Source organism: Myodes glareolus, chromosome 7 (genome assembly GCF_982192425.1).
Source record: "Myodes glareolus chromosome 7, mMyoGla1.1, whole genome shotgun sequence".
Taxonomy (NCBI): domain Eukaryota; kingdom Metazoa; phylum Chordata; class Mammalia; order Rodentia; family Cricetidae; genus Myodes; species Myodes glareolus.
Window position 1 is genome coordinate 54,089,036 of NC_142032.1, and position 18,538 is coordinate 54,107,573.

The 18,538-nt window shown below is 44.9% G+C and overlaps 1 long non-coding RNA gene across 1 annotated transcript; it reads left to right on the forward strand.

The window, feature by feature from the left end:
- Positions 1–7,950: 7,950 nt before the first annotated feature.
- LOC125415720 (uncharacterized) lies at positions 7,951–13,691 on the forward strand. Its single transcript, XR_007236675.3, has 5 exons — positions 7,951–8,162; positions 11,159–11,334; positions 12,498–12,616; positions 13,122–13,199; positions 13,329–13,691. It is a non-coding gene; the product is annotated as an uncharacterized LOC125415720 (long non-coding RNA).
- Positions 13,692–18,538: the final 4,847 nt, after the last annotated feature.

Below are 18,538 nucleotides of genomic sequence, written 5' to 3' on the forward strand. Positions count from 1 at the left end.
AAACCCAAGCCCTCAGCATTTACTAACTGCCTAGTTGCACATGAGCACAGGCACCCAGTCATGGTTGGTCCTGTTGGGTTTTTATTCCTAATGCTAAGAGTTCCTTGCCTCACTCAGAGAGGTCTGAGCTGAGCCCACCGACCTGACAGACAGAGCAGCACAGCTCCTGGGGAAATGAAACAAGCATATATTTTGGTTTGAGAAGTGCTGACCCAGAGGAATTTGAATTTTTGCTAAGTGGCTTCTTTACAATGCTTTGAAAGTGGAGTTTGTCTCATTTAACCCTTTGGTGGGAAAGTTAGTATATTTTGCTTACATTTCCCATAAACATGAGTAGTGTCTTCAGAAATAGAGCCCCTCCCCCATTCATATTTTACCATCTAGTTCTGTTGGGAAGCCAAGAACAATGGCCATAGCCTGCATTAGTTTGGATGTCTCTGGGGCTGCCTGGCACTGACACGTTCATTTAATAACTCATGCCTTTGGGAACAGTGCTGTCCACCTATGCTGGCTTCTGAGTTAGGTTTTTCTTGCTGTGAAGAGGCACCATGACCATGACAATTCTTATAAAGAAAAATATTTAATTGAGGGGGGCTTGCTTACAGTTTCAGAGGTTCCATCCATTATCATCATAGTGGGGAGCATGGTGGCCTGCAGGCAGACATGATATTGGAGAGTCCTACATCTTGCCACAGAGGCAACAGGAAGTTGACTGACTGTCACACTGAGGGAAGCCTGAGCAAAAGAGACCTCAAAGCCTGCTCCCACAGCAATGCACGTCCTCCCTCAAGGCCACACCTCTTACTAGAACCCCTCCCTTTGGGGCCATTTACTTCCAAACCACCACAGCTGGGTACTTCTCTTCAAATTACTCTTTTATATCTACTATATTTTAAAAACTAGCTCACAAACGAATGGATTTCCATACGGCTTTTTTGTATCCTGAGTTTGGCTAACCCGCGCCAACCCTGTCCTCTCCCAATCCCAACTAAACCCTTAACCTCAAGCAAGTCTCTCTCCTTGCAGGTTGCCTGTGCTCTGCTGGCCCTGCTAATAAATTTTATTTCTTGGGTTGGAAACTCTAGGCTCCATACAGTGATTTCAAGCCTCCTTCATTTTGGTGAAGCCTTTTATCACCGTCTCATTTCCCACCCCTCCCTACCTCTGTGCGTGAACCTTTCTGCCCCCAGCAGCTCCCCCTTTCCTTTCCTTTCACTCTCTCCCCTCCCTTCCCCCCAGGGGCCTGTCTGCAGTTTCCTGGCTTCTGCATCTACTCCAGGGTAAGTCCACACAACAAAAGATCAGAAGCTGGGATCCACAAATGAGAGAGATGTGATTTTCTTTTCTGGACCTGGGTCACCTCACTCAATGTAATATTTTTCTAGTTCCGTCCATTTCTCTACAGATTTCATGCTTCATTTTCCTTTACAGTTGAGTATGGGCCCTAAATTTCACTTATCCATTCCTCAGTTGGTGACCCTCTAGGCTGCTTCCATTTTTCTAGCTGTTGTGAAGAGAGCAGCAGTGGGCACAGGTACTGAGTACTTCAGCTGCAGACTGTAGAGTTCTTTGGGCGTTTGTTTAGGAGTGGTGCAGCTGAGTCACATGGCGTCTTCCTCTTCAGTCTTCTGGGAAACACCCAGACTGATTGCCGCAGTAGCTACACCCATTTACACCCCCCCAACAGCGAACAAAGGTTTATCCTGTCCTCACATCTGTGCCAGCATTTGCTGTCATTTGTATTCTTGAAGATGGTCATTCTGACTGGGGTGAGATGCAACTTTAAAGTAGTTTTAATCTGTATTTTCCTGATGGACTAGTATGTTGAACATTTTAAAAAGTGTTATTAGGGACTGGAGACATGTCTCAGCAGTTAAGAGCACTGACTGCTCTTGCAGAGGGCCCAGGTTCCATTTCCAGCACCCACATGGTGCCTCACAACCATCTGTAACTCCAGTTCCAGGGAATCTACAGACCCCCTTATCTGACCTCTACAGACACCAAGCACACATTTGGTACACAGCCAAACATGCAGGCAAAAAACACTCCACACATAAAATAAATAATAAAAAACCTAAAAGTGTTTATTAGCCTTTTCTATTTCTTCTTTTGAGAACTCTCTGTTCGGTTCCGTTGCCCATTTTTCACTTGGGTTGGTTTTCTTGGTGTTTATCTTTTTTTTTTTCTGAGACAGGGTTTCTCTGTAGCTTTGGGGCCTGTTCTGGGACTAGCTCTTGTAGATCAGGCTGGCCTCGAACTCACAGAGATCGGCCTGCCTCTGCCTCCCGAGTGCTGGAATTAAAGGCAGGTGCCACCACCTCCTGGTGTTTAGCTTTTTGAGGTCGTTGTTTACTCCAAGACACAAATCCTGTGTCAGCTATATTCTGTGGACTGCCTCTTGACTCAGCTGACAGTCTCCTTTTCATTGTATGAGATTACACTTGCTGGTTGCTGCTCTTATTTCCTGTGCAGAAACCCTTCCCAGTGCTCACGGCTGAAGTGTGCGCTTCCTGCTTTTTCCTCTAGGAGCTTCAGAGTCTGTGTGCCATATGGAGTTGAGGTTTTAAATTATTTTTAGTTTCTATATTTATTTTAGATTTTTATGTGTATGAGTACTTGCCCACATGTATGTACGTGTACCACATGCATGCCTGATACCCGTGAAGGCCGGAAGAGGGTATCAGACCCCTTGGAACTGGAGCTACGACTGTTGTGAGCTACTGTGAAGGTGCTGGGAAGTGAACCCAGGTCCTCTGCAAAAACAGCAATTGCTCTCAACCACTGAGCCATCTCCCCAGTCCTTGGGGCCTGAGTTTTGTACAGGGTGGGAAGTAAGGATCTGGTTTCATTATCTTACATGCTGATATCCAGTTTTTCCAGTACCATTTGTTGAAGAGGCTGTTTTTTCCTCTAATATATATATTTTGGTGTATCTGCCAGAAATCGGGTAACTGTAGTTGTATGGACTCATCTGTGTCCTGTGTCTATTCTACTCTACTTATTACATTGATTTTGAACCAGTTTTATACTGTTTGGTTATACGGCTTAAGAGCATAACTTGAAGTCAGCTATGGCGATACCTCTAACACATTTTTTTGCTGTTGTCTAGGATTGCTTTGACTGTTTGGTCTTTTGTGATTCCATATACATTCTAAGATTGTTTTTACATGACTGATGAGAATGGCCCTGGAAATTTGATTTCAGTGAGCCAGTAGATGGCTTTGGTAGGTCAGCCATGTTCACAATATTAATTCTTTTGACCCATGGGCACAGTAGGTCTTCTCCAGTGTCTTCCATGAGCTCCTAAGGCTTCCGTCACAGTGCCCTTTGTTTTCCTTGGTTAGACTTTCTCCCTAGCTATTTTATCTTTGTGACTATTGTAAATGGAATCGTTCCCCTCGTTTCTTTCGGACATATTTGTTGTTGGTGCGCAGGAAGGTAACTGACTTTTGTGTGCATATTTCACATCCTGCCATTTTACTCCAAGTGTTCATCTGCTTTGGGAGTATTTTGCTCACCATGTCTTTTTCAACCTGGCATCCAAGGGACCCAAGAAACTAAGTCAGGTCAATTTCTGCTTAAAATCCCCCCTCCCCAACCCCTTCCCTTGGCCCTGATCACCTCTCCTCTCCCAGCACCTTCCACCACACCTTCCTAACGAACCGTCACTCCGGGCTCTTTTCTGACTCCAGGGTTTTGACCTCATAGGCCATTCTCTGGATTGTGTTCTCTGGTTTTCTCTGTCGTCCAAGTGAGCTCAGATGTCGCCTGCTCTTCCTCCTTACCCTTAGCTCCTAGGTACCTCACTTCCTCATCTTCTCCCTGCCATGTTTTTTTCTTCTTCAAGGCTGCTGTCCTTACGGCATTATCTTATCTTTATGAAAGTGGTTTGTTTAGTTGGTTGGACTTTGTAGGGCACCAAGCAGGAAATCACCCCAGCCCGTGCTTGCATTTGCTCTGTTGCTTCTTCCTCTCTTGAGAGCATTTCAGGAGTGCAGCTTTATTACCTCAGCTGTGAGCGACTCTGAGTCCATTCATTAGAGTTAAGTTAGTTCAGAGGTGCACATCGAGGGTTTAGCCATGATGTCACAATGTCTTTTTTAAAAAATGAATGTCTTCCAGAATTTACTGTATTTCTGTTGTTTTCCAATTGCCTGCCTGCTGCTGTTAATGATGATTACTTTAACCTAATATTTTTTATTGATTATTTGAGAATTTCACATAATACACCCCATCACCCTTACCTGGGAGGAGAGTCCTAGGAGGTCTGTCTCCCAGTCCTTGTGGCCTCCCCACCAAAAAAAAAAAAAGATTAAAAAAACAAAACAAGCAAAAATAAGTTCAATTTGTGTTGTTCACATAGTCACTAGAGCATGGCCAAACTTCCTATAGCCCGCCCCTTAAAGAAAAGTGAGTCCTTCCCCACCCTACTCCTGTAGCCATCTATTGTGGAGAGCATCCTTACCACATTTTTAAAGAGTTTTCTTAAATGACTTCCTGTCTAGGTAGATCCCTTTCTTGAATGGGGGTGGGAGTTATCACAGAAGGTTTCAAAGTCTGTCTCAGCTGTGAGTCTGAAGTTATTCATATAACTGCAGAAGAAGCTTCCTTGTCGTTTATAGTCAGTAAGAACATGGATCATAGACTTCCACGTGATATCTGGCAACAGCGTGGACCAAAGACACATTACCTACCTGGCTTCTGGCATCAGCATGTGCTGTGGATCTCAGCATAGTCTCCAGTGGCAGCCTGGCCCACAGGCATGAAGATGGCAGCACAGGTCATGGACATTCATATGGTCTTTGGTGCTAACATGGGTCATGGACATCAACCCGTTTCTGGGATGTAGCAGGACCACAGACCAAAACGTGGCCCCCAGCAGCAGCAGGGATCCCAGACATCAGCATGGCCTCATGCAGGAGTACAGACCACGCACATCTACATGGTCTCTTGGCGGTAGCTCAGGCCGCAGACACTGAAATGGTTCAGCCTCTCTCCACCTCACCGACACTGCTCTGTTCCTCCATCCTTCCCACCCCTCCCTCACAAACTCATTTGTTGCAGTGGTATTGGAAACTGCAGCTTGTTACTGCATATATTTTTGGCCCACACAGCTCTACAGGCAAATATTCAATGGCACAAATCATTGGTCTGGCTCAAGGCCTCTTGTTCTCTGAAGCACCATACATACCAGACCATCACCGAGACTTCTTTGACCACAGCCATGCTTCAGGTGTTCAACTTTGGTACTAATGGTATGCTTCTGGATCTGGTTCTGCAACCCTGACCCCCTCCTCGAGGTCCAGAAGCTCGTAGATGGAGTAGATGTTGGGATTCACTGATGGGACCAGATGACTGCTGAGCTGGCCTTGAATAGATCCTGCTGTCCTTGGCTTCCCCACGTAGACATGTGCTACCACACCCAGCTTTGTTCGCCTGTGAGTTTTACAACATGATACCTTCATCATGACATTTTCATACATGTCTGCAACGTATTCTGATCACTCATGCCCTCAGGACCCTCTCAGATCCCACCTCCACTTCCCCACTGTTTTCCTCCCTCCTCACAAATAGCCTTCTTCCTTTCATATCTTTTTTTAGTCTAGCGTCCATGCATGAGACGAGACATTTGATGTTTGTCTTTCGAGTTGGGCTTATTTTGGCTAGCTTTCAAGTGCTTCAGCAAAACTATGGACAGCTGGCCCTCTGCACCTGCAGCTCTGGAAGCCTCTATTCTGTTAACCCAGTGGTTCTCAGCCTTCCTAATGCTGCAACCCTTTAATTCAGTTCCTCATGTTGTGGTGACCCCCAACCACAAAATTATTTTCGTTGCTACTTCATAACTATGATTTTGCTACTGTTACGAATCATGTAAATATCCGATATGTGGCTCCTGTGGAAGGGTTGTTTGACCCCAAAGGGGTCGAGACCCGTGGGCTGAGAAGAACTGCACTAATCTCACTTCAAAGATACTTTAACAAATTACATTTGTTGTTGTGAGAAGCAGGTGGACCTCTATGAATCTGAGGTCAGCCTGTTCTGCATAGTGAGTTCCAGGACTGTCAGGGTCATATAGAGACCCTGTCTTAAAAAATTATGAACATAGGCTGTGGTGGTGCATGCTTTTAGAGTGCCAGGCCAGTCAAGGTATGCAGTGAGACCCTCTGCATAAGACAAAAATGATGGCATAGCATTCACACTATATTATATAGTGTAATTCAAAAATGATTTAAAGTATATGGGAAGATATGCTGAATGGGTTCTATGTACTCTAAACATTGTACATCCATGGATTTTGATATCTGAGAGGATCATGGGGCACCATGCACATGGATATTGATGGAGACAGACAGACAGACACATTGCACCTGCATCTCCATCATTCTCACGCTCCCTCTCCGATTCCTTCCTGTCTGGCTTCTCCATCATGACCTTTCGGGTAATGGTGAACACCCTGGAGTCTGAATACTGCTGACATCTTTCAAGTCTGAGTGGCTACTAGATGGGTGTCCATTAGACTATTCTCTCAATTCTCTTATATGTTTGAAAACTCTTCTTTTAAAAAAACTGACTGAAACCAGAAACTACTTTAAGAAGCTCAATATCTAAATTTGTCTCTCCTCCAGCATATTCTAGCCAGCTTGGCAAAGGCCTGGATTTCTTGGGGACAGATTTCCAGCGCACAGTGGCACTGTGATTGGTGTCTTTCCTCCCTTGAGTTCAGTGTCAGGAGAGGGAAGGGGAAGGCTGAGTGAGGGAAGTTCTTACTCATGCCTGTTGCAATGCGAAGAGCTTTCCCCAGCTCCCTCTTATAACCTTCCTGGCAGTAGCCCGGTCATCCACAGAGTCTCTCTCACCTGCCCCTGGGAAATGTTTGTAAATCCTTTGGGAAGCAAAACAAGCCCTTCTTCAGCTCTGCTCCCCAGAAGTGTCCCACCAGATCCCCTGAAGCATCCTTTGAAACGTCACCAGCAGGGAAACCAGTGCCCTAGTGTCTAGTTCCTGTCACAGCAGCCTAGCCTGACTTCTGATGGGCCTGGCTCCAAAAATGGCAGACCTACCTTCCTGCCTACCTGTTGTCTTATTAACAGGGAAAGTGGGATTTTCATTTGAACAAGGAAAATTATTAAACACAGGTGTCCACTGTTACCACCAGGCTTGAATGGATGAACTCTGTGTGAAGACAAGGTTGTTAAGTCTTCATTGTTTCTATCATCTATCTATCTATCTATCTATCTATCTATCTATCTATCTATCTATCTATCTATCATCTATCATGTACATATGTATGTATGTATCTATCATCTATCTGTCTATCTATCTATCTATCTATCTATCTATCTATCTATCTATCTATCTATCTATCTATATCCATCTATCTAATATAATGGGGAACTTTCTGCTTGGCTGCATGAAATGGGGAGAGCATTTTTCTTTGCCTTCTCTTGGTAGCTTGAAGAACGGCACATTCTGGCTTAGTGGTTATTCGGTATTTCTTTCCCTTCCACTTTTGCAGAATGCTTTCTGGGTTGCCAAGGATTATGTCTTTAATTTTTATTTCCTAGTCAGGTGGTATGTTTACTTCCCAGAGATGTGTACTTGTGTGTCATCATTTCTGTGGAAAGAAATGGTGCCGTTTCCTTCGAGTCTCCCTAAGGTCCCATGGGTCCCTATATCTAGTGTGGCCTCCAGGAAAGGGCCACCCGCCCTGCGATTATCAGAACAGTCTCCCCCGAAAGGGCGTGGGAAGGGTTTGCTCTGGGACAAAGACAGAGGATTTACAGGGACTGCTGTTGACCTCTGGGTAGTTCAAGAGGCTGCTCCGCCAATTCCCCCCAACCCCGACAGGGTATGTAGAGTGCAGCGGGAGAGAGGGGAGATGATAGCTTCCTACGCTACGCTGGGTGTTGGGCGCAGACAACTAGGCTGGGCGCTCGGGAGGGCCAGGGCTCAGGTTGTGTGCCCAGCTGAAGCTAGGAGAGCCTCCATAGCCACGCAGCCCGCAGCCCTCAGCCCTGCGGAACTGGCTCGACAGCGACATCGTGTGGCAGGTATAGAATCGTGGCTTCTCTACCGGATAAGTGAGCCAAAGGTGTCCTGAAACAGTTGCAGAAGAAAGTCAAGTGACAACGAGGATGCTGCTGATCAGCAGGCTGGAAAGGGTATGTGTGGGACAAAATGTAAATGATATTTCCTGAATGTCAATTAACAAGTTACAGGGATATCGACATTGCTGAGGACACTTCATTTCAGATGAAGTATTAGGGTTAGGTTGGGTGTGTGTGGGAAGTTGGAGATTATAGCAGAGAATCCCATTTCAAGTGTCAGGTTCTCTCTTTCTTTCTGTTTTTATTTTGACTATATTCTCACCATGTAACCCAGTCTACCCTCAAACCAGATATCTCCCACCCAACCTGTCCAGTCCTAGGATTATAGGCACAAATTACATTTTAAGTTAATTTTTTGGAGACAGGGTTTTGGAACTTGCCATGTGGACGAGGCTGACTCCAGACTCTCAGAGATATGCCTGCTTCTGCCTCTGTATCTCCAGTGTGAGACTCTTTTAAACTGTTGAGAATGAACTCCGTGGGAGCTTCCTGACAGCTCTGCTTACTGCACCAGCGTGTTCCCGGCAACACCCAGGAAAGATGCAGCATGGATTTTTCCTGGATGTCTTGTTGGTTTTCATGGGGTTGAGCCCAAGAGGCTCTGTTGATCTGAGCATTTGCCGCAGGCAGCGGATGAAGGTTGGGGAAGCTGGTCAGACTTGGAAACAGGTCAGAAGCAGGCTCGCCTGCTCTTGGAGACAATTCTCTCTTCATTAGGCAGTAATCAGTTTTAAGTTCCAAAACATTGAGAAGTACACTGTTTTGGTCCTGTATGGAGAGACTCAGAAAATAACTGTCGATCTCCTGTGTATAGTAAAAGACATCGTTGTAGGGTAAAAGGGACAACTGGATCGGGAAACCAACCAATCACTGAGCACCCTGACTCTGAACCCAGAGTGGGTGAAAGAAACACCCTGGATCTGACACCTGAGCCAAGGAAAGAGACATCTTTATTCCTGAACCCAGGACCAAAGAAACATGCCCTGACTCTCAAGCCAGTGCCAAAGAAACACGCTTTGTCCCTAGAATCAGAGTCAGTGAAAGAAGTATGCCCTGGTCCTAAGATTAGAGTCAAAAGGCTAAAAAGGATCAGTGAAAGAAACAAAGTTTGGCCCTGAAATCAGAACCATCTCTGCCCCTGACCAACTAAACTAACCGATCTCTTAGCATGGAAAACTAACCAATCCGTCTTCTCCCTGGGAAAACTCCACCCCTAAGAAGCTCTATATAAGCCTCTCTGCCTGTTCAGTTAGAGGCCGCCATTTACCCATCCCTGGCAGAGGCAACCACTCTCCTGGGCTCCTCCCTCCAATAAATCTCTTTCTCAAAAGAGTCTTGGGTGGTGATCTTCATTCTGGTGCAGAATAGAAGAAACTTGCTGGGATGTCCCTTAGGGGAAACAGCTGAGAAGCCTTGCTTAGATGCTCTCTTAGGGGGCTGAGCAAGGTGGAGCAGAACAGAAGAACAGAAGAACCTTGCTGGGGCGCTCCCTAAGGCGTACTGAACAAGTCAGAACAGAAAAAGTAGCAACTTTTTGCTGGAGTCAGAGGAGGTTACTACATTTCTGCAGAGTGTTAGCAAAAGAAGTAACATCTTGGAGTCGGAGAAGAAGTGGATAGCTCTGCTAGGACATTCTCTTAAGGGACCAGAGCAGAGCTCAGCCGTAGTGGCTCTCCAGGAGAGGAGTAGGATTACTATATCCTGCTGGGAGACCATTCCCCACCGCAACCCAGCTTCAGGTAGCCTGGCTTCTCCATAAGTCAGGCCACCCTTCCTCCAGGGCTGAACTGTCCTGTTGTTGCTCAAGTCTCCAGAACTATCCTATTGTGTAGACGGAGGCTGCTTGTTTATTTCCTGGCTGCCCAGACCTGAAATAATCACACAGAAACTGTATTAATTACAATACTGTTTCGTCAATTGGCTTATGTATATTTCTAGCTAGTTCTTACATCTTAAATTAACCTATTTCTATTACTTTATATTTTACCACGAGGCTCGTAGTTTGCCATGGCATCTCTTTGACTCTGCCTACTCTCTCCTCCTCTATCTGCTTGGAACTTCCGCCTTGCCCTGTTCTGTGCTGCAAACTTCTTTATTAACCAATGGTATTCACAGCATACAGAGGGGAATCCCACATCACTACTGTGGCTCTATCCTCCAGGGCTGAGCTGTCCTATTGTGGCTCCAGCCTCCAGGGCTGTCCTACTCTAAGTATAACCTGGTTTCCTAATAATTCAGGGTATCTTTGCAGCTCCACAGCTGGAACACATTCCTCTAAAATTGTTGTGTGGCAAAACACAACACAACACAGCACAATTGCTTCCCCCAGTACCGGAAGCTGCACACATCTGGCTCCTGTTTATCAGTCAACTTTCATGTTTTGATGTAACTATTTATTTCAAAAGTTAGTACTGAGCACTGGGCTTCATTATGGCATTCTCTCACACACAATACTTTATTTTTATTTGTCTCTTTTTGGCTCTGCTCTACTCCATGTTTTGATATATTCCTTATTTGTTATTGCTATGCCATCCCTTGATCTTGCTCTTCCTCCCTCATTATAACTATTCTTTTTGAGACTAAAGACTTGGTCTGAATCTCAGTGTCAGATTCCTGGCTGGTGTCTGTGGATACATAGTCAAGAGATTTGCAATGCTGGGCTGGGGAGGTAGCTCAGGGGTAGGATACTTGCCTAGCGTACACGAGGTTTTGGGTTTGAGCTGAGCACCACATGACCTGTGATCCCAGCACGTTGGAGGTGAAGTCAGGAGGATCAAGAGTTCAGGGCCAGCCTGATAGCAAGTTGGAAGCCCCCCTTGGCTTTGTGAAACCTTGTTACAACCAACAAACAAGTTTACAATGCAGATGATGTATACAGACATTTAGACAAGGAACTGGTGTCATTCTGTACTCGGTTCTGTATTGACTTTCAGTTCTTTTCACTAAGGAATGGTGAGAGGCTCTAGCGGGGAGGAAAGGCTGAGGTTTTGCCGTTTCTGGGCTTCCTATTGGTGTCTCATGCTTGCTCCCTCTGGTGGTCCTTTCTACAGGTGACTGTCTTGCTGATGGTGTTACACAATGAGCAAACTGCAGATGATTCCACCAGAGGGCAGTAGAGCACAGTGTTCAGAGTTTGGGAGCTGGGCCTGCAGGATTAAAGGCACCTGCAGCAGAGCTTTCTCTTGACTCCTTCAAGTTGTCCTCTGACCTCCACATGTTCTTCAAGGTATGTATGCATGTGTCATGTGTGCATGTACACATACAACCAAGCAAATAAAAGTGTTTAGGGGCTGGAGACATGGCTCCGTTTTTAAGAGTGCTTGTTGCTTTTCATATCCCAGCCACACACACCTGGAAGCTCACTACTGCCTGTAACTCAAGTTCCAGGGAACCTGGAGTCCTCTGCTGCACTCTGCAGGCATTGGACTCACATGCATACCCACTCCCAAGTACACAAATAATTAAAAATAAAACAATTAGATCTATGTATGCCTCTCTTAGGGTCCTCATTGTTGTCTAAGTTCTCTGGGATTGTGATTTGTGGGCTGCTTTTCTTTGCTTTATGTTTAAAAACCACCTATGAGTGAGTACATGTGATAATTGTCTTTCTGTGTCTGGGTTACCTCACTCAAAATTATATTTTCTAGCTCCATCCATTTTCCTGCAAAATTCAAGCTGTCGTTATTTTTTTCTGCTGTGTAGTACTCCATTGTGTAAATGTACCACATTTTCCCTATCCATTCTTCGGTCTAGGGGCATTTAGGTTGTTTCCAGGTCCTGGCTATGACAAACAAAGCTGCTATGAACATAGTTGAGCACATGTCCTTGTGGCACGATTGGGCATCCTTTGGATATATACCCAACAGTGGTATTACTGGGTCTTGAGGAAGGTTGTTTTCTAATTTTCTGAGAGATTGCCACACTGACATCCAAAGAGGCAGAGGACTTAGACAACAATGAGGTCCCTAAGAGAGACATACATAGATCTAATCTACATGGGAGGTAGAAAAAGACAAGATCTCCTGAGTGAACTGGGAGCATGGGGACCTTGAGGGAGGGTTGAAGGGGAGGAGAGAGGCAGGGAGGGGAGCAGAGAAAAATGTAGAGCTCAATAAAAATCAATAAAAAATAAAAACAAAATCTTAAAAGTATGAGGGATTGGAGAGATGACTCAGCAGTTAAGAGCATTGGCTACTCTTCCAGAGGACCTGGGTTCAATTCCCAGTACCCACATGGCAGCTCACAACTGTTTGTAACTCCAGGTCCAGGGGATCCGACACCCTCACATGGACACCAATGTACATAAACTAAAAATAAAATCATTAAAAAAAATCTGGGAGAAAAAGAGAGAAAAGTCTGGAATCTGAGAGTTTGCATCTTCTCTTTCAGGAGAGTGGAGTGGAGGCTGACGGTGAATCATTTTGGACCACAATGAGAGACGACAGAACAAACTGAATCAATGTGCCTTGATGGTGAAGAACTTTCCACTGGGGCTCAAAAGAAGAAGGGTCAGGGTGCACACAATACCTATATTCACACTTCATTGTCCAGAAAACACTGGTGCAGAGGAACCCAGGCCATGTTTTCTGCAAGACAGGCTGACAGTTGCACCATGCCCCAGCCCCCCTCACCCTGTGTGGCCAAAAATCTGCTATAGAAGATTGAAAACTGGATACTGGGAATTACTTGGCAGCTCCTGTCACAAATCATCAAAGCAGCTGGGGTTAAATAGTCTGACTTATAAATGGAATATTTTTTTTTAATTTAGTGAAGGCAAGAACTTCAAAGGTGATCCAGACTCAAGCCACTAGCCATTACCCTTACATCCCTTGTCTATAATTAAACTTAATTGGTGACATCAATGTTTGGAGCTGGCAGCTCAATGTCTGCCCTGATGACATTATCTTAGCTTCGTCTCTGGCTGATATCCTATCAGTAGGCTTATGCTGAATTTGTCTGTTGCATTATTAGAAGTCTTTGTTTGCCTGATTATCATCTCATTATATTTAGCAGGGCCATCTGGAGGTGTCATCTGCTAGGAGATGAAGGCTGCAGTCTGCGTGGTAGCTGTCTCCTTATTACATACGGCTGGTGAGTCATGCACTTGGAGAGCACTGCTGACTTCTACCCCTTCTCCTTAGTAGCGTTATGAAGCCACCATTGCCAGTTCACTGTTAGAGTTCTGTATTTTCTATTTCTCATGTCCTCTCTGCTTTCCAGGCTATGAAGCTCATGCTCCCTATATGCACACATGGAAGCAAATGCACCTAGTACTTGTGGACTGGTATGTTCTTAACAAATGAAACAAGAGCTTAAATACATATTTGTTTAAAATGAACTAAAATTGTCAGTCATGGTGGCACACACTTTTAATCCCAGTGCTCAGAGGGCAGAGAGAGGCAGGAGGATCTCTGTGAGTTTGATGACTGCCTGGCCAGTCATAGTGAGTACCAGGCCAGTCAAGGCTACATAGTAAGATTGGACCTCAAAAGCAAAAACAAAACAAAAACAAAAAAATGAACAAAAAGCCCCCAAATCAACTAAGATCAATCCTTCACATTTTTGTGTGTTTAATACCCCTTTTGCATATCGTGTTTCAACTTTTCATTTGTGATTATGAATTATTGAACTCAATATCAAGACTCAACTGTCTTGAAGATTAAAAAATTATTTATTGTGTGTGTGTGGGTATTTTGTCTGCATGTATGTCTATATATCATGTGCATGCCCGGTGCCCAGGGAGGCCAGACAATAGGGTCAGCTCTAGTGTGCTAGCCAGGTGCGGTGCAGGGCCCATTCTCCCGTGTGTTGTAGCTGGTGTGGCGCAGGGCTAGTTCTCTCTCTTGTGACTCTGGGGCCAGCACTCTCATCTGCTGTAAGTAGCAAGGGGCAGAAGGGGAGGACTTCTTTCCCTCATCCATGCTATCACATGGCAGATGAGGCGTGCAGGGTCTGCTATGTTGCTCTCATGCCCTCAGGGCTGCGTCACCTGCATCCCTGACCACAGGGTCAGCTCTAGTGTGCTTCCCAGGTGAGGTGCACTCCTATGGTGTGTGGTGAGGCCATCTTTCCTGAGCGTAGGGGCAAGCTCTCCCCTGAGAAGGAGGGCCAACTTGTCTGCTGTAATATCCAGTAAAGGGCCAGTGAAGGCAGGGCCGGCTCAGCACAGCATAGTTCCAACGACTCCTGTGTTAACACAGGCCATGGACTGCTGGGGACCAGCCTCAGCAGAGAAGTGGGTCTCGAATCAAGACGTCTGGAAGGTGAAGTGAGTACACGAACACAGGATTCTGATGCAAGACAACAGGCCATCAGCTGCAGGACAAGCTCTTCTCCTCCTCCTCCTCCTCCTTTTCCTCCTCCTCTTCTTCTTCTACTTTTTCCTCCTCCTCCTTCTACTCTGAGCTTCAAACTTCAGTCTTTTATTTTAAATTTTACACAAGGAAAATAATTCTTTTTTCTTGCCACAGGTTAATCATTACATGGGCAAAGCAGTTCACAAAAAGTATAAAGATTCTTTTAAATCAGAGCATCACCATTCATTATGACATTTTCCCAGTTCCCAAGCCCCATACTAGCCACTATATTCTTAATTCTTGGCTGAGTTAATTATAAAACAGCTTCTGAGGATTTCACCTCAGAGGTTAACTATCTGTAATTTACAGAAGCAGAGTTCAGTGGGCTTTACTCCATTGTCGTACCCTTCCCGTTGTTGCTCCTCAAATTCCAATTTTGATTTATAAGGCCATAGGCAGTCAACCCTAAAGCCCTTGGTTCTTCAGAAACTTTATTCATATTAGCCAAGTTCTTTTCTGTTTCAGTATAATTCTTTTGCCAAGTTTTATAATCAGGCAAATAACAATTTCTGCATTTTCCCCAAATTTCTCCAATTTTTTCATCAATCAAGTTTTTCCCCATAACCTGCTTTACAGCTTCAATGTTTGCCCGCTCTATCAGATCAGGAAGACCGATATACAGTGCATCCATATTTTCAGAAGCCACTGGTGTGGAAGGAGAAAAAGAACATGAAGAACAAGTACACTAGTAGAACTGCTATAACCAGAATCATCTGGAACATTGCCTAATGCATATGCAGATGCCATAGAAGTGGTCCTCGGGGCACACAGGTGTTTTCTCCTTGGCCCTCAAGTAATACGCTCATTTAGCTGCCAGTGGTTGCCTGGAGGGAACTGTTTGCTTCCTGCATCTCAGGAACCGCATGTGTCCGGCAATGGACATCATCACAGACCCAGTTGTAGCAGGACTATGGACCCATACATGGCCCTCAGTAGCAGCTCAGGACCAGATGCCACCATAATCCCAGTGACAGCACAGACCAGCACAAAGGTATGTAATATTTTAACCTTCAGAGCAGATCTGGATGTTATATCCCCACCCATCCAGTCCAGAGGTAGAAGCTGTATTTTATTCTTTTTAATTAGAAGGAAACAACTCTCCTTTACTGGGATTAAATGAAATACAACTTCCTGTACCTCTTTATACAGTAATTTAACTACTAAAGAGGGCTTCTTTTTTAATGTTACCAGGCAAACAGAAAATGAGGTCCAAAGTAAACAATGAAAAGGGGGGGGGTCTATCCTCAGTGGCCATCGAGACTGATAATTTTTGTATCTGAATGGAAAAAAATGAAGACATGACTGCTCCAAGGTAAGGTTGAGAAGGTTTATTGTAGATATGAGGGAAAAAACACCCAGAGGCATCAGGAAGGGTCCAGACTGAACCAGGCCAGGAGATTGAACTAAGCTGTGAGAGGGGAGGGCAAGGGAGGACGAGAGATGTTACCAGGAGCCAAGAGGCCAGGAGCAAGCCAGGAAACCAAGAGACCACGTAGCCAAAATGACTGAGGTTATGTTATGGTTTGAGGCTCTGAATTAACCCAAGTGGACACAAGAGGTTTCTGCAAAGCAAGATTTAACACAGGGCAGCACACACACACAATGGTCGGTCAGAGTGGCAGAACAGACTCATAGCTGACCTGTGGCCAGGAGTGCCAGTTGAAGCAAATATTTAAGCACAAAAATCACAACATCTGTGCCAAGCTATAGTTACAGTTTTTTTTTTACCAATCAGAATTCAAAGATTATTATGGGCTTTCCTTGAGTGTTCCATTAATGTCAACATGTTCCAACATTGTCAACAATGAAAGCTTTTCAGTCCAACCAGCCAGATTCTTTTGTTTCCTCTGTTGTTAGGAACAGCCACACTGTTTCTAGAGAACTAAAGATGGTTTAGGGAGGAGGTGCGTCACCTGCTGGACAGTTCCCAGCTCCATTAGGGCTTGGGAACCTGAACTTTGCTTCATCATACAGGTAAAATGGAGTCTGAAGTCAAAATGGCAGCACTTAGGACAAGGTGCTTTTTGCTTGTTCCCAACAGAAGATTGGAGGCTGGGGGAAGGGAAGTTAAGCTCAGGGGTGTCAGAGTTCGGAGCCAACTCGGACCCTAGATTATTTCTACGGACCAGAGGGGAGGCACGGGAATAAAGACACAACTCACAGGGCTTTGTCGGGAGGGAGATTCTCAGTGGTCCCTCATGAAATCCTGAGTTCACATCCTGAAAATTCTCCCAGCATTTATTCTCCAAACAGCTTTTATACCAAAACAAAAACTGAGGGGGAAATTCATTAGCGTTCTGTTTCCTAGGTAACCAGGCGAATGTCTCTGGTCACATCTACACCTTTGACCACACCTTTCTATGCCCATTTTGTCACGTCTCCCTATCTTCCTGCTCTGTATGCCAGCTCTGTCACGTAGGCCGAATTAGCATCTCTATCCTAGACGTCCTCCAAAGTACAAAGCAGGAGCAGAACAGCATCCTGACCCTTTGTTAGGGATGTGACCACCTCCCTGTGGCAGGTGCAAACTATGGCCTGGGATTCTGGTAGCCATACCATGTAGAATATGGGCCTACACAGGGGCTGCAGAGATTCAGGGTGGGGACAGGGTCAGAAGTGCTGTGAGGAGTCAGGGTTTTATAAGAGGTGTTGGCTGATGCTGAGAGAGACTGTTGAGCAGCATCTGCTTTGACAGATTAAAACAGGCACCTCCATTAGCCATTTGTCCTGAGTTTGAAACCTAACAGTAACATTACCCACTAAGGAGTTGAAACCGTTAAATAACTTAGGAATCACATCTCCCAAGTATTACATACAAGCACAAGATGTTACAATGAAATCTGTTAGGTTTTATAATTAATAGATGTTAGTAAAAATGAAAAAATAGATATTTTCATTAAAGTATATTGTGTATTTTGAGATATTTATTGCCACATCATGACTGCCTGTCTCTTTCTTATTACCTTCCTTTTCTCAAATAGTTCCCTTCTGCTAAATGCAAATGTTTTGGTTTTTCAATGCTTTTACTAAAATAAGATTATATCATTTCCCCCTTCCCAACTCCTCTCAAGTTATACCCCCACACTCTTTGACATTAATGACCTCTTTTTAAAAAACTGTTGTTATTATACAAACACACACACACACACACACACACACACACACACACACACGTTCAGTCTGTATAAGGTTACTTGTATGTACACAGTTTCAGGATGACCCTTTGGTATTGGACCAAATCAGTGTACTCTTCCCTGAGGAAGACCTCCTTCCACTGCTGACAGTCCTTAGATACCCTAGTTGTTTGTCCAGGATTGAGGTCCCTCGAGCTTTCCTCCTTCCACGTTAGCCTGTCTATTAGTGTTGTCTTTGTTCAGGTCTTGTTTATGCAGCCACTTCAGTATGGCTTCATGAGGGTAGCTTCCCTGACATTCCTAGGTGACGCAGTTTCCCAGCAGACTTCCTGTTTCTCTGGCTCTTACAATCTTTCCATGCCCTCCTCTACAACACCCCCCCCCCTTGCTTAGGTACTGGAGCTGTGGCTGACCCTCTCTACTGGGGGGCTGTGCACCGCACAATCACTTGTTCTTTGCATTTCCACCAGTTGTGGGTTCAGCAATTGGTCTCCTATCAAATGCAAATGTTTTGTGGCAACCTGCCATATTTTTTTCTTTCATGCTGTTTCCGTGACAAAACTATCCTGGGGACAGTTTTCTCAGAGCTTTGACAACACCTGTACTGACTGACATACAGGGTTACAATGCAATTTCTGCTGCTGACGTGAAATTATTCCACCAGATTTCAAGCACAATGATCTACTTGTCAAGCATTCATCCTAAATGTTAAAATGTGTATCTTAGCCAAGGGGTGGTGGCACACACTTTTAGTCCTAGCACTCTGGAAGCAGAAGCAAGAAGAACTCTGAGTTTGAGGCCGACCTGGTCTACAGAGTAAGTTTCAGGACAGCTGGGGCTACACAATGACGAAGATATAAAGATGTATTATTTTCTGCTATGTTCAACTCAATATGTTTTTTAGCATAAATAACTTACTTGACCCAGTAATTTGTATGTT